The sequence below is a fragment of the Scyliorhinus torazame genome, chromosome 29, assembly GCF_047496885.1.
Source record: "Scyliorhinus torazame isolate Kashiwa2021f chromosome 29, sScyTor2.1, whole genome shotgun sequence".
NCBI classification, from domain to species: Eukaryota; Metazoa; Chordata; class Chondrichthyes; order Carcharhiniformes; family Scyliorhinidae; genus Scyliorhinus; species Scyliorhinus torazame.
In genome coordinates, this window is record NC_092735.1 from 9229095 (window position 1) to 9244128 (window position 15034).

General features: G+C 54.8%; 1 protein-coding gene across 3 annotated transcripts in view; it reads right to left on the minus strand.

Moving 5' to 3' along the window:
* Nucleotides 1–530: 530 nt before the first annotated feature.
* Nucleotides 531–15034, minus strand: part of LOC140403843 (uncharacterized) — a 349170-nt gene continuing 334666 nt past the window's right edge. For all 3 annotated transcript variants that reach the window (XM_072492027.1, XM_072492026.1, XM_072492028.1), the window contains one exon: nucleotides 531–4841. The gene's annotated coding sequence lies outside the window, so the exon portion shown is untranslated. The remainder of the gene's footprint in view (nucleotides 4842–15034) is intronic.

The following is a 15034-nucleotide window of genomic DNA, read 5'->3' on the forward strand; positions in this document are numbered from 1 at the left end:
AAACACTTCTGTGCTGACGGATGGGGAGGAGCTTGGATCTCTCTTCCATCGGAGACTGTTTGGGATGGTTTTGTTTACAGAACATTCGAAGGTGGTGAGCGTTACAACTTCCGTGGAGGTCACAGAGTGTGGACCTCCCCGTGACCTCCACAGAGTATGAACCTCCCCGGTAACGAGGCGGGGCTGCCCCTTTAACAAGGAGAGCCCACATAGTATAAAATCCCCGACCGGGTGTAGGAGGCCCTTCGGGGAGTATGCATGTCAATAAACTAGTATTTTTGCATCCTCCCGTTCGCCCCGTGTGTGTTCACTCTGAGGTCACTTCCCAGCTATGGGGGTATTCTGGGCGATTGTTTCCCCCTCCACTCAGATTTCTTCAGTTCTTCGCCCCAAGTATCTGGAGAGCCGGCGGCGAGAGAGCCCCTGGGAAAGAGCCCGGTTTCACTCCACTAAAATAATCCACAACTCTTCTACATTTGCCAGCTCAGCTCCACCAATGAAAGTCACAAATGGTTCAAACACTGTATCTGTCATATTTAAGAAATGTATTTAATAAGTCTATTCTACAATGAAAAAGACTTTTAGAATATTGCAATAACTTCATATCACACAGTGGCATCCTCGATACATAACAGCTGCCTCACCCCCCCCCCCCCCCCCCCCCCTCCTCCGTCACTTTACGTCACTCTGCAAAGCATTTATTTTGTACTGGTTTGCAAGTTCGCCCGTGGTATGAATGAGGTGAGGCGAGAGTGACCGCCCTCGAGACACATTTTACCAAGTGTGGCATCAAGGAGCCCCAGCAAAACCGGTGTCAACGGGAATCAGAGGGGAAACTCTCCGCTGGTTGGGGGGGGGTGGGGGTCATACCCGGCACAAAGGAAGATGGTTGCGGTCGTTGGGAGGGCAATCGTCTCGGCTCCGGGACATCACTGCAGGAGTTCCTCGGGGTAGTGTCCTCGGCCCTGCCAATTCAAGCCGTCTCATCAATGGCCATCCCTCAATCAGAAGATGGGCATGTTCGCTGATGATTGCACCACATTCAAGATCACTCATGCCTCCTCAGATACTGAAGCACTGAGAGCTCATATGGAGCAAGACCTGGACAATATTGAGGCTCAGGCTGATAAGGGGCAAGTTACATTCGCGCCACACAAGTGCCGGGCAACGGCCACCTCCGACAAGAGAGAATCTACCATCGCCCTTTGACATTCAACGGCATTGCCACCGCTGAATGCCCCACTATCAACATCCTGGAGGTTACCATTGACCATAAACTGCATTAGACTAGCCATATGCTGTGGCTACAAGAGCAGGTCAAAGACTGGAATCACTACTCGACTCCCAATGCCTGTCCACCATCGACAAGGCACAAGTCAGGAGTGTGATGGAATACTCTCCACTTGCCTGGATGAGCGCAGCTCCAACAACACTCAAGAAGCTCGACACCATCCAGGACAAAGCAGCCCCGCTTGATTGCTCCTCCTTCCACAAACATTCACTCCCTCCACCACCAACACACATAATAATCTTTATTAGTGTCACAAGTAGGCTTACATTAGCACAGCAATGAAGTTACTGTGAAAATCCCCTAGTCGCCACACTCCGGCGCCTGTTCGGGTACACAGAGGGAGAATTCAGAATGTCCAATCCACCTAACCTGCATGTCTTTGGACTGTGGGAGGAAACCGGAGCACCCGGAGGAAACCCACGCAGACACAGGGAGAAGGTGCAGATTCCACACAGACAGTGACCCAAGCCGGGAACCGAACCCGGGACCCTGGAACTGTGAAGCAACAGTGCCAACCACTGTGCTACCGTGCTGCCTGGAAATATATTGGCCGTTGCTGGGTCAAAATATTGGAATTTTCTCCCTAACAGCACAGTGGGTGCACCTACAAATTGTAACAGTTCAAAGCCGCTCACCACCACCTTCTCAAGGGGCAATTAGGGATGGGCAATAAATGCTGGCCTCGCCACCAGTTCCCATGGAAGAATAATAGGGAGGAGCCAGGTTTCTTGACCTATTTTGTAGGCTTCAGCTGAGCTCAGGGAGAGAGGGGGTAACAGGAGCCAGCTCCAGGCTCCGCATGTGTCCAGAAGCCTCACTGGGGGAGTGGGTAATTGTTACCAAACAGAATGTTTACATCCAGCCATATATGAAGGTGCGCGGTGCACGGGAGCCTCCTGGTTGCTGTGTGGCCATGTGGCTTAGGCCGAGAGGCCGACAGGACGTGGGCAGGCCTCGTGACACTGGTCAAGAGACGGAGAGCTTTGGATCGGGAACTCCACCAGTTATGGCTCAGACCGCTGGAGCCAACCGTGCAAGAGGCCAGAATTGGAGCGGAGAAGGTATTTTGGAGGGTTGTGAGGAGATTACAGAGCTCGCGAGAGGGCGAGGCCAGGGAGGGTTTTGAAGGCACGCTTGTGGGACCAGGAGGCCACGCACATTAGTGAGCACAGGGGAAGTGGGTGGACGGGGTTGAGTTAGCAAATGGGAGTTTTTGGCTGGGACCAAAGTCTTTGATCTGCTGAATATTTAATTGGAGGAGATTTCTACTCATCTGGGACTACCGAGGCATCAAGGCCTCTGTTTGGAAGATTAGAATTGAGAGAGTGTCAGATATGGAGGACGGGGGGGGGGAGCCAGAAAGATTGCCAATGAACCTGGACCCTGCTGATGATGGCCTGACAGCTTGAAGCTTGCTGATTACGGGAGGTAGTGGGGAGTCCACACTGGAGGTTCCAATGCTTACGCTACAATACCGAAACAAGCAGTTACCCAACTCCGCTCTTTGGCCAATTGAACTTGCCACAGTTGGGGGTTCCTCAGGTCTAGATAGAGCTAAACTCTCTGGACTTAGGTTATTTTTTCTTTAATGGTTTGGACGTCACTGGTAAGGCCAGCGTTTGCTGCCCAATCCCAATTGCCCTCAAACGGAGTGGCTTGCTTGGCAATAACAGAGAGCAGCTTAGCGCCAACGTCGATTTCACTGTAGCTTTGGCTCAAACATTTTAAAAAATAAATTTGGAGCGCCCAATTCATTTGTTCCAATTAAGGGGCAATTTAGCGTGGCCAATCCACCTCGCCTGCACATCTTTGGGTTGTGGGGGCGAAACCCACGCAAACACGGGGAGAATGTGCAAACTCCACACAGACAGTGACCCAGAGCCGGGATCGAACCTGGGACCTCGGCGCCGTGAGGCAGCAGTGCTAACCACTGCGCCACCGTGGCTCAAACATGGCGGGGGGTGTCTGCTCATGTTTGGCATCTCGCGCACTAACAATAATTGAACAGCCGCACACCCCCCTACTTTGGGATACACGGACTGGTCTTCCCTTGCCGCTTTCGCACATTCTCCACTCACACAAAAGCGGGCCCCTCGCGGCGGCCAGAACCTGCTGGCTTTCTGTTGACATCCACCAGGTGTAGTTTCTTTCCTAAACCAGCAGAATGCGCGATTCGGCAACCGGAGGGCTTGTGGGTTTGGTTCGTCGTCAATTAACCGCCCCCCCCATGCGAAAGGGGAATTTGGATAAGGTGTAGTGGAGACTGATGTGCCTGCGATGGGATGCCGCTCCTCGGAAAAGGGGCTGAGGCAATAGGACAGGACAACGAGGTGAAGCAGAATTCCTCACTGCCCTTCCCGGTACGTGACTCCCGCCCTCGTCAGGACACCAGCAAGGCAGGCGGACTCTGCGCGTGGCGGAGGTGACGTCTTCGAACGGTTCTCGCTGGAGAACGGTGTCCGTGATCACGAAACCAGGGAGTTCACGCGACAGATCTTGAGCGATCAGGTTGAATGGCGGGGCAGGGGCTGGGGTTCCCAGGTTGCTGCGCGCATTCCGCTGGCTTGGTGGGAGTATCGGACTTCGTACAGCGACAGGGGGCAAGTTACACACAACCAAAATAACATCAACAATTCTCCAAAGCCCAACCACCGTGTCGCCCAAGACCGTAAGACATAGCAGCAGAATTAGGCCACTCGGCCCATCGAGTCATCTCGCCTCGTTTTACACAACATAGGAGAGGAATAATGAACCGCTTTTTAAAATCATTCAGGAAAATGGTTTTTCTTGAAACACAATGCTTACAGAGAGAGGGTGGGGTGATGGGACTGCTGGACGGCTGCTCAAAGAACCCTCCCCCCACCAGGGCTGCAATCCTGCCGGTATGTCCCAGCAGCCTCCAGGACATTCGCCACGTGCGCGTCTCAGGAGAAGAAACGTCATTTGTTATTTTTTAAAAAAGAAAATTTGCTCGATTCATTACAAAAATGTTGGGAGATCGATGAACGGCCAGAATAACGTAGGGAATGCTGCCGTTCCCGGTGACACCAATGGATGGAAGTGAGGGGAGGGGGAGGGTCAGCCGGACGGAAGCTCCAGGAATACATCCGGGGGCAGCTGGCAACCCTTGTCCCCAGCTTCCCCCCCCCCCCCCCCCCCAAGGAGCCAAATGGAGGGTAAGTGGAGGTGTAGGGGGCGCAGAAACATTCCGACAAGTAGCAATTGCTGCCGAATACAGTCAGCGACTCGTACACACCGGACAATGGCAGTCCGACGTTGCCACGGCGACATCTCGGCGTCCGAAGCAGGGTTCAACAGGCAGCAAGTTATTAAAATTGATAATCTGTGTGTATACATTTATATATATATATATTCAGCTTTAATTTCACAGCAGTTATCCACATTGGGACAAGTTATTTAAAACGAAAAGGAGAATGAAAAAGGCTTGTCTTCATCACAGGGTGTTCAACCACTTTGGATCTGTGCTGAAGGCTTTGAGCATTGCATCGAACTTCTCTTCCCCCGTGGCCGTGACAGGGGTGGGGGTTGTCTGTGAGGGAAAGAAAACAAGAAGGGGGGGCTAAGTTTTCCATGCCATCTCGCTTTAGGCTCAGTAACACACTAGGCCCCATAGCTGAGGGAGACCTTTCCCGCTTCTCCCCAGCCCCATCATCGAGGACTCTTGGCTCAAGTGGTTTAGGGGTTGTCCAAATGCTTGCCCACGACCCACACATGGCTCCCAGGGCTTGAAGGCCAGCCCGTCGTTAGGTACCAGAACTCTGGGTTAAATGATTCGGGGGAGATTGGGTCGCCTTACTGCACTGGGGGAAGTTCAGAGAAGATTCACTCAGCTGAATCCTGGGCGGAAGGGATTGTTTTCTGAGATTGGGCAGGTCGGGCCTCATTGAAGTTCAGAAGAATGAGGGCTGATCTCATTGAAACACGTCAGATTCTGAGGGGGGTTTGACTGGGTGGGGGCTGAGAAGATGTTTCCCCTCACGGGCGAGTCTAGAACCCGGGGGGGGGGGGCCTAGCCTCAAAATAAGGGATCATAGAACCCCTACAGTACAGAAGGAGGCCATTCGGCCCTTCGCGTCTGCACCAGGCCTTCGAAAGGTCACCCTACCTAGGCCCAATCCCCTACCTTATCCCTGTAACCCCTCACCCAACCATTGGACACTTGGGGGCAATTTATCACGGCCAATCCACCTCCCCTGCACATCTTTGGACTGCGGGAGGAAACCGGAGCACCCGGAGGAAACCCACACAGACACGGGGAGAACGTGCAAACTCCACACAGTCATCCGAGATTGGAATCGAACCTGGGTCCCTGGCACTGTGAGGCAGCAGTGCTAACCACTGTGCCACCAACTCCCACTTCAAACAGAGACGAGGAGGAATATTTTCTCTCGAAGGGTTGTTAGTGTTTGGAACCGTCTCCCCCAGATAGCTGCGGAGACAGGGGGCGAAATTCTCCGGAAACGGCGCGATGTCCGCCGACTGGCGCCCAAAATGGCGCCAATCAGACGGGCATCGCGCCGCCCCAAAGGTGCGGAATGCTCCGCATCTTTGGGGGCCGAGCCCCAACATTGAGGGGCTAGGCCGACGCCGGAGGAATTTCCGCCCCGCCAGCTGGCGGAAACGGCCTTTGTTGCCCCGCCAGCTGGCGTGGAAATGGCATCTCCGGCCGCTGACAGTTTCCCACGCATGCGCAGTGGAGGGAGTCTCTTCCGCCTCCGCCATGGTGGAGACCGTGGCGGAGGCGGAAGGGAAAGAGTGCCCCCATGGCACAGGCCCGCCCGCGGATCGGTGGGCCCCGATCGCGGGCCAGGCCACCGTGGGGGCACCCCCCGGGGCCAGATCGCCCCGCCCCCCCCCCAGGACCCCGGAGCCCGCCCACGCCGCCTTGTCCCGCCGTTCAAAAGGTGGTTTAATCCACGCCGGCGGGACAGGCAATTTATCGGCGGGACTTCGGCCCATCCGGGCCGGAGAATCCAGCGGGGGGCCCGCCAACCGGCACGGCCCGATTCCCGCCCCCGCCGAATATCGGCAACCGGCGGGGCAGGATTCACGGCAGCCCCCGGCGATTCTCCAACCCGGCGGGGGGGTCGGAGAATGACGCCCAGGGTCACTGAATATATTCAAGGCTGAGTGAGGGAGGCTTTTGACCAACAATGGAGCAAAGGCTGATGGGAAGGCAGACAGGGAAGTGGAGTTGAGCCCACAATCAGACTGCCACGATCATACTGAATGGCAAAGCAAGTTCGAGGGACCAAATAGCCAACTCCTGCTCCTATTTCTTACGTTCTTATAAGAGATGGTATATATCTATATATAAACATTCAACGGTGGCTTGAGACAAACAAAGAACAGTACGTCATAGGAACAGGCCCTTCGGCCCTCCAAGCACGTGCCAACCATGCTATGCGTCTAACTTAAAACCTTAGACACTTCCGGGGACCGTATCCCTCTATTCCCATCCTATTCATGTATTTGTCAAGATGCCCCTTAAACGTCACTATCGTACCTGCTTCCACCACCTCCTCCGGCAGCGAGTTCCAGGCACCCACTACCCTCTGTGTAAAACAAATTCCCTCGTACATCTACTCTAAACCTTGCCCCTCGCACCTTAAACCTATGCCCCCCAGTAATTGACCCCTCTACCCTGAGGAAAACCCTCTGACTATCCACTCTGTCTATGCCCCTCATAATGTTGTAGACCTCTGTCAGGTCACCCCTCAACCTCCGTCGTTCCAGTGAGAACAATCCGAGTTTATCCAACCTCTCCTCATAGCTAATGCCCTCCATACCTTCTACAAATACATAAAACAAAAAAGAGTGGCTAAGGTAAATATTGGTCCTTTAGAGGATGAGAAGGGAGATTTAATAATGGGAGATGAGGAAATGGCTGAGGAACTGAACAGGTTTTTTGGGTCGGTCTTCACAGTGGAAGACACAAATAACATGCCAGTGACTGATGGAAATGAGGCTATGACAGGTGAGGACCTTGAGAGGATTGATATCACCAAGGAGGTAGTGATGGGCAAGCTAATGGGGCTAAAGGTAGACAAGTCTCCTGGTCCTGATGGAATGCATCCCAGAGTGCTAAAAGAGATGGCTAGGGAAATTGCAAATGCACTAGTGATAATTTACCAAAATTCACTAGACTCTGGGGTGGTCCCGGCGGATTGGAAATTAGCAAACGTGACACCACTGTTTAAAAAAGGAGGTAGGCAGAAAGTGGGTAATTATAGGCCAGTGAGCTTAACTTCGGTAGTAGGGAAGATGCTGGAATCTATCATCAAGGAAGAAATAGCGAGGCATCTGGATGGAAATTGTCCCATTGGACAGACGCAGCATGGGTTCATAAAGGGCAGGTCGTGCCTAACTAATTTAGTGGAATTTTTTGAGGACATTAACAGTGCGGTAGATAACGGGGAGCCAATGGATGTGGTATATCTGGATTTCCAGAAAGCCTTTGACAAGGTGCCACACAAAAGGTTGTTGCATAAGATAAAGATGCATGGCATTAAGGGGAAAGTAGGAGCATGGATAGAGGATTGGTTAATTAATAGAAAGCAAAGAGTGGGGATTAATGGGTGTTTCTCTGGTTGGCAATCAGTAGCTAGTGGTGTCCCTCAGGGATCAGTGTTGGGCCCACAACTGTTCACAATTTACATAGATGATTTGGAGTTCGGGACAAGGGCAATGTGTCCAAGTTGCAGACGACACTAAGATAAGTGGTACAAGCAAAACAGTGCAGAGGATACTGGAAGTCTGCAGAGGGATTTGGACAGGCTAAGTGAATGGGCTAGGGTCTGGCAGATGGAATACAATATTGAAAAATGTGAGGTTATCCATTTTAGGTAAGAATAACGGCAAAAGGGATTATTATTTAAATGATAAAATATTAAAACATGCTGCTGTGGCAGAGAGACCTGGGTGTGCTCGTGCATGAGTCGCAGAAAGTTGGTTTTCAGGTGCAACAGGTGATTAAGAAGGCAAATGGAATTTTGTCCTTCATTGCTAGAGGATGGAGTTTAGACTAGGGAGGTTATGCTGCAATTGTATAAGGTGTTAGTGAGGCCACACCTGGAGTATTGTGTTCAGTTTGGTCTCCTTACTTGAGAAAGGATGTACTGGCGCTGGAGGGTGTGCAGAGGAGATTCACTAGGTTAATCCCAGAGCTGAAGGGGTTGGATTACGAGGAGAGGTTGAGTAGACTGGGACTGTACTTGTTGGAATTTAGAAGGATGAGGGGGGATCTTATAGAAACATATAAAATTATGCAGGGAATAGATAGGATAGATGCGGGCAGGTTGTTTCCACTGGCGGGTGAAAGCAGGAACTAGGGGACGTAGCCTCAAAATAAGGGGAAGTAGATTTAGGACTGAGTTTAGGAGGAACTTCTTCACCCAAAGGGTTGTGAATCTATGGAATTCCTTGCCCAGTGAAGCAGTAGAGGCTCCTTCATTAAATGTTTTTAAGATAAAGATAGATAGTTTTTTGAAGAATAAAGGGATTAAGGGTTATGGTGTTCGGGCCGGAAAGTGGAGCTGAGTCCACAAAAGATCAGCCATGATCTCATTGAATGGCGGAGCAGGCTCGAGGGCCAGATGGCCTACTCCTGCTCCTAGTTCTTATGTTCTTATACCAGGCAACATCCTGGTAAATCTCTTCTGCACCCTCTCCAAAGCCTCCACATCCTTCTGGTAGTGTGGCGACCAGAATTGAACACAATACTCCAAGTGTGGCCTAACTAAGATTCTATACAGCTGCAACATGACTTGCCAATTTTATACTCAATGCCCCGGTCAATGAAGGCAAGCATGCCGTATGCCTTCTTGACTACCTTCTCCACCTGTGTTGCCCCTTTCAGTGACCTGTGGACCTGTACACCTAGATCTCTCTGACTTTCAATACACTTGAGGGCTCTACCATTCACTGTATATTCCCTACCTGCATTAGACCTTCCAAAATGCATTACCTCACATTTGTCCGGATTAAACTCCATCTGCCATCTCTCCGCCCAAGTCTCCAAATGATCTAAATCCTGCTGTATCCTCTGACAGTCCTCATCGCTATCCGCAATTCCACCAATCTTTGTGTCGTCTGCAAACTTATTAATCAGACCAGTTACATTTCCTCCAAATCATTTATATATACTACAAACAGCAAAGGTCCCAGCACTGATCCCTGCGGAACACCGCTAGTGACAGCCCTCCATTCAGAAAAGCACTCTTCCACCACTACCCTTCTATGACCTAGCTAGTTCTGGAACCATTTTGCCAGCTCACCCCTGATCCCGTGTGACTTCACCTTCTGTACCAGTCTGCCATGAGGCACCTTGCCAAAGGCCTTACTGAAGTCCATGTAGACAACATCGACTGCCTTACCTCATCTATCAACGTTGTCAATTCCTCAAAAAAACTCGATCAAGTTAGCGAGACACGACCTCCCCTTCACAAAACCATGCTGTCCATCACTAAGTCCATTTGTTTCCAAAGGTGAGTAAATCCTGTTCCTACGAATGTTTTCCAATAATTTCCCTACCACTGACCATAAGGCTCACCGGCCTATCATTTCCTGGATTATCCTTGCTACCCTTCTTAAACAAAGGAACAACATTGGCTATTCCCAAATCATCTGGGACCTCACCTGTAGCCAATGAGGATACAAAGATTTCTGTCGAGGCCTCAGCAATTTCCTCTCTCGCCCCCCTCAATATTCTCGGGTAGATCCCATCAGGCCCTGGGGACTTAGCCACCTTAATGTGTTTCTACTCGACCAGACCATCTACACATCCTTCCCCAAACTCATCACCACCAAGTCCTTCTCTTTGGTGAATACTGATGCAAAGTACTAACTTAGTACCTCGCCCATTTCCTCTCTGACTCCACGCAAACATTCCCTCCCCTGTCATTGAGTGGGCCAACTCTTTCCCTGGCTACCCTCTTGCTCTTTAAATACGTATAACATTTCTTGGGATTCTCCTTAATCCTGTAGCCAAGGACTTTTCATGACCCCTTGCTTAAGTTCCATCCTACTTTCCTTATTTTCTCAGCCTTTTAAGACTTTGCGAATACTTCCTTTTCCTTTTTGACCAAGTTCACAACATCCCTCGCTGACCCCACCTCCCCTGCACATCATTGGGTTGTGGGGGTGAAACCCACGCAGACACGGGGAGAATGTGCAAACTCCACACGGACAGTGACCCAGGGCCGGGATTCGAACCCGGGTCCTCAGCGCCGCAGTCCCAGTTGCTAACCACTGCGCCACCGTGCTGCCCCACTTTCAGGATTTCAAAGGAATTCATTGAGTAGATCAGCAAAAAGGATCAGGAGCACTGCCAGCAGTGAATCAAGGGCAAAGGGACAATATGAAGTATGTTAGAGAAGCTGAATGTTATTGCACTTTGTGAGATGGTCATTTTGAAATGTTTGTAATGCTCTCGCAGATATTTTATGAATATAGTTTTAACAAAAAAACCCACAAGGAGACATAACCTTAAAATCAAAGCTAATCTAACACGGACTCCACAGAGGCCAACGCTGCCACGGAGCTCCACCCGAGGCCCCACGCTGCCACGGAGCACCACCAGAGGCCCACCCGCCCACGGAGCTCCACCAGAGGCTTACCCTGCCACGGAGCTCCACCAGCACCCACCCTGCAGGGAGCTCCACCAGCAGCCCTCCCTGCCTGCCACGGAGCTCCACCAGAGGCTGACCCTGCCACGGAGCTGCACCAGAGGCCCACCCTGCCAGAGAGCTCCACCAGCAGTCCACCCTGCCACGGAGCTCCACCAGCAGCCCACCCTGCCACGGAGCTCCACCAGCAGCCCATCCACCACGGAGCTCCACCAGCAGCCCAATATGCCATGGAGCTCCACCACCAGCCCACCATGCAGGGAGCTCCACCCGAGGCCCATCCTGCCACGGAGCTCCACCAGCAGCCCAACCTGCCATGGAGCTCCACCATCAGCCCACCCTGTCGCGGAGCTCCACCAACAGACCACCCTGCCAAGGAGCTCCACCAGCAGCCCACCCTGCCATGGAGCTCCACCAGCAGCCCACCTTGCACGAATAGATTCATCCTACACTGTCGCTGCCTCTCACATTATCCCTCCCAGCTCTCAAACATCAGCCCACATTCTCCACACGCCTGTCCACGTACATCCCCATCTGCATTGCCCTCTCCCTCTCGCACTCTCACGTCTCTTTCTCTCTCTCGCTCGCGCGCTACCCATCTCTCCTCTTGCACTCTCCCCATCTCTCACTTGCTCTCTCCCCGTCTCTCTCTCCCTCACTCTCCCCGTCTCTCTCTCCTCACTCTACCCGTCTCTCTCCCTCGTGCTCTCCCAGTTCGCTCTCTCGCGCTCTACCCAGCTCTCTCTCTCTCCGTCTCTCTCTCTCTCTCCCCGTCTCTTTCTCTCTCACTCTACCCGTCTCTCTCCCTCGTGCTCTCCCAGTTCTCTCTCGCGCTCTACCCAGCTCTCTCTCTCTCCGTCTCTCTCTCTCTCACTCTACCCGTCTCTCTCCCTCGTTGCTCTCCCAGTTCTCTCTCTCGCGCTCTACCCAGCTCTTTCTCTCCGTCTCTCTCTCTCTCTCTCCCCGCCTCTCTCTCTCTCACTCTACCCGTCTCTCTCCCTCGTGCTCTCCAGTTCTCTCTCTCGCGCTCTACCCAGCTCTCTCTCTCTCCGTCTCTCTCCCCGTCTCTCTCTCTCTCCCCGTCTCTCTCTCTCTCTCTCTACCCGTCTCTCTCTCTCGCGCTCTACCCAGCTCTCTCTCTCTCCGTCTCTCCTCTCGCGCTCCTCCCCGTCTCTCTCTATTGCGCTCACCTCCCCCTCTCTATGTCGTGCTCTACCCTCTCTCTCTATCTCGCACAAACCCTGCCTCTCACTCTCGCGCTCACCCCCACCTCTCTAGCACTCTCCCCCCCTCTCTATCTCACGTCCTCCCGTCTCTCTCACACCCTTCCGCAGAATCGAAGGAGTGGAGCGATCTGGGAGGGTTGGGGGGCTGGAGGGGGGAACACAGATCGGGATGGGATGGGAATGGGATGGGGATGGGGATGGGGATGGGGATGGGGATGGAGATGGGATGGGGATGGGATGGGGATGGGATGGGATGGGGATGGGATCGTGATGGGATGGGGATGGGATGGGATGGGATGGGATGGGATGGGGGATGGGATCGGGATCGAGATCGGGATGGGATGGGGATGAGATCGGGGTGGAATGGGGATGGGATGGGGATGGGAATGGGATGGGGATCGAGATGGGGATGGGATGGGGATGAGATGGGGATGGGATGGGGGTGGAATGGGGATGGGATGGGGATGGGATGGGGATGGGAATGGGATCGGGATGGGCTGGGGATGGGATCGTGATGGGATCGGGATGGGATCGTGATGGGGATGGGATGGGATCGTGATGGGATGGGGATTGGATCGTGATGGGATCGGGATGGGATGGGGATGGGATCGGGATGGGATCGGGATGGGATGGGGATGGGATGGGGGATGGGATCGGGATGGGGATGGGATGGGGATGGGATGGGGATGGGATCGGGATCGAGATGGGGATGGGATGGGGATGAGATGGGGATGGGATCGGGGTGGAATGGGGATGGGATGGGGATGGGAATGGGATCGGGATGGGCTGGGGATGGGATCGTGATGGGATCGGGATGGGATCGGGATGGGATGGGGATGGGATGGGGATGGGATGGGGATGGGATCGGGGTGGGGATGGGATGGGGATGAGATGGGGATGGGATCGGGGTGGAATGGGGATGGGATGGGGATGGGAATGGGATCGGGATGGGCTGGGGATGGGATCGTGATGGGATCGGGATGGGATCGTGATGGGATGGGGATGGGATGGGGATGGGATCGTGATGGGATCGGGATGGGATGGGGATGGGATGGGGATGGGATCGGGGGTGGAATGGGGATGGGATGGGGATGGGAATGGGATCGGGATGGGCTGGGGATGGGATCGTGATGGGATCGGGATGGGATCGGGATGGGATGGGGATGGGATGGTGATGGGATCGGGATGGGATGGGGATGGGATGGGGATGGGATGGGGATGGATCGTGATGGGATGGGGATTGGATCGAGATGGGGATTGGATCGAGATGGGGATGGGATCGGGGTGGAATGGGGATGGGATGGGGATGGGAATGGGATCGGGATGGGCTGGGGATGGGATCGTGATGGGATCGTGATGGGATCGGGATGGGATCGGGATGGGATGGGGATGGGATGGGGATGGGATGGGGATGGGATGGGGATGGGATGGGGATGGGATCGGGATGGGATGGGGATGGGATCGGGATGGGGATGGGATGGGGATGGGCGAGAGGCCACGGAGAGATTGAAGAACAAAGATGACAATTGGAAAATGGAGGCCCATCCTGACATGGCGCCAGAGCCGGGCATCGGGGCAGAGTTTCGGGCCAGGGTGGCGATGGTGGTATGGAGTGGGGGGTGTGGGGTGAGGGGGGGGGAGTGGGGGGGGGTGGGGTGAGAGTTGAGTGTGTAAGTGGGCTGTGTGGGGCAGAGTGGCGGGCGTTGGGGGGGGATTGGGAGTGTGGGGGAGAGTGGGGACTGTGGGGGGGGAGTGGGGACTGTGGGGGAGGAGGGGGTGTGAGGGCAGAGTGGGGGGAGTGTGGGGTGAGGGGGGGAGAGTGGGGACTGTGGGGGGGAGTGGGGAGTGTGGGGGGGGAGTGGGGTGTGTGAGGGCATGTGAGGGAGTGTGGGGTGAGGGGGGAGAGTGGGGACTGTGGGGGGGGGGGGAGTGGGACTGTGGGGGTGGGAGTGGGGTGTGTGAGGGCAGAGTGGGGGAGTGTGGGGTGAGGGGGGAGAGTGGGGACTGTGGGGGGGGAGTGGGGAGTGTGGGGGGGGAGTGGGGTGTGTGGGGGGGAGTGGGAGTGTGGGGGGGAGTGGGGAGTGTGGGGGGAGAGTGGTGACTGTGGGGGGGGGAGTGGGACTGTGGGGGAGTGGGGTGTGTGGGGGGGTGGGAGTGTGGGGGGGATGGGTGGGGTGTGGGGGTGTGGGGGTGAGGGGGGAGAGTTGGGACTGTGGGGGGGAGTGGGGAGTGTGGGGGGAGTGGGGTGTGTGGGGGGGGGAGTGGGGTGTGTGGGTGAGGGGGAGAGTGGGGACTGTGGGGGGGAGTGGGGAGTGTGGGGGAGGAAGTGGGGAGTGTGGGGGGAGTGGAGAGTGTTGGGGGGGGAGTGGGAGTGTGGGGGGTGAGGGGGTATGGGGGGTGAGGGGGGGAGGGGGGAGTGTGGGGGGGAGTGGGGAGTGTGGGGGGGAGGGGGGGAGTGTGGGGAGGGGTGGGGGAGTGTGGGGGGGAGGGGGGAATGTGGGGGGGGGAGAGTGGGGAGTGTGGGGGGAGGGGGGAGTGTGGGGGGGAGTGGGGAGTGTGGGGGGTGAGGGGGGTATTATGGGGGGGAGTGGGGAGTGTGGGGGGTGAGGGGGGGAGTGTGGGGGGTGAGGGGAGTATGGGGGAGTGTGGGGGGGGTGAGGGGGGTATGGGGAGTGTGGGGGGAGAGGGGGGTAAGGGGGATGAGGGGGGACTGTGGGGGTTGAGGGGGAGTGAGGGGGTCGGATGAGCTGGTGACGACCCACCTTCATTTTCTGATGCTGTTCTGCAATGATTCCTTTCTCTCGGAGAGCCGCCATGGCGAGCTTCAGCTGCTCTTTAACTTGGCCTCAGTTCACGTTCTGCTCTCACCT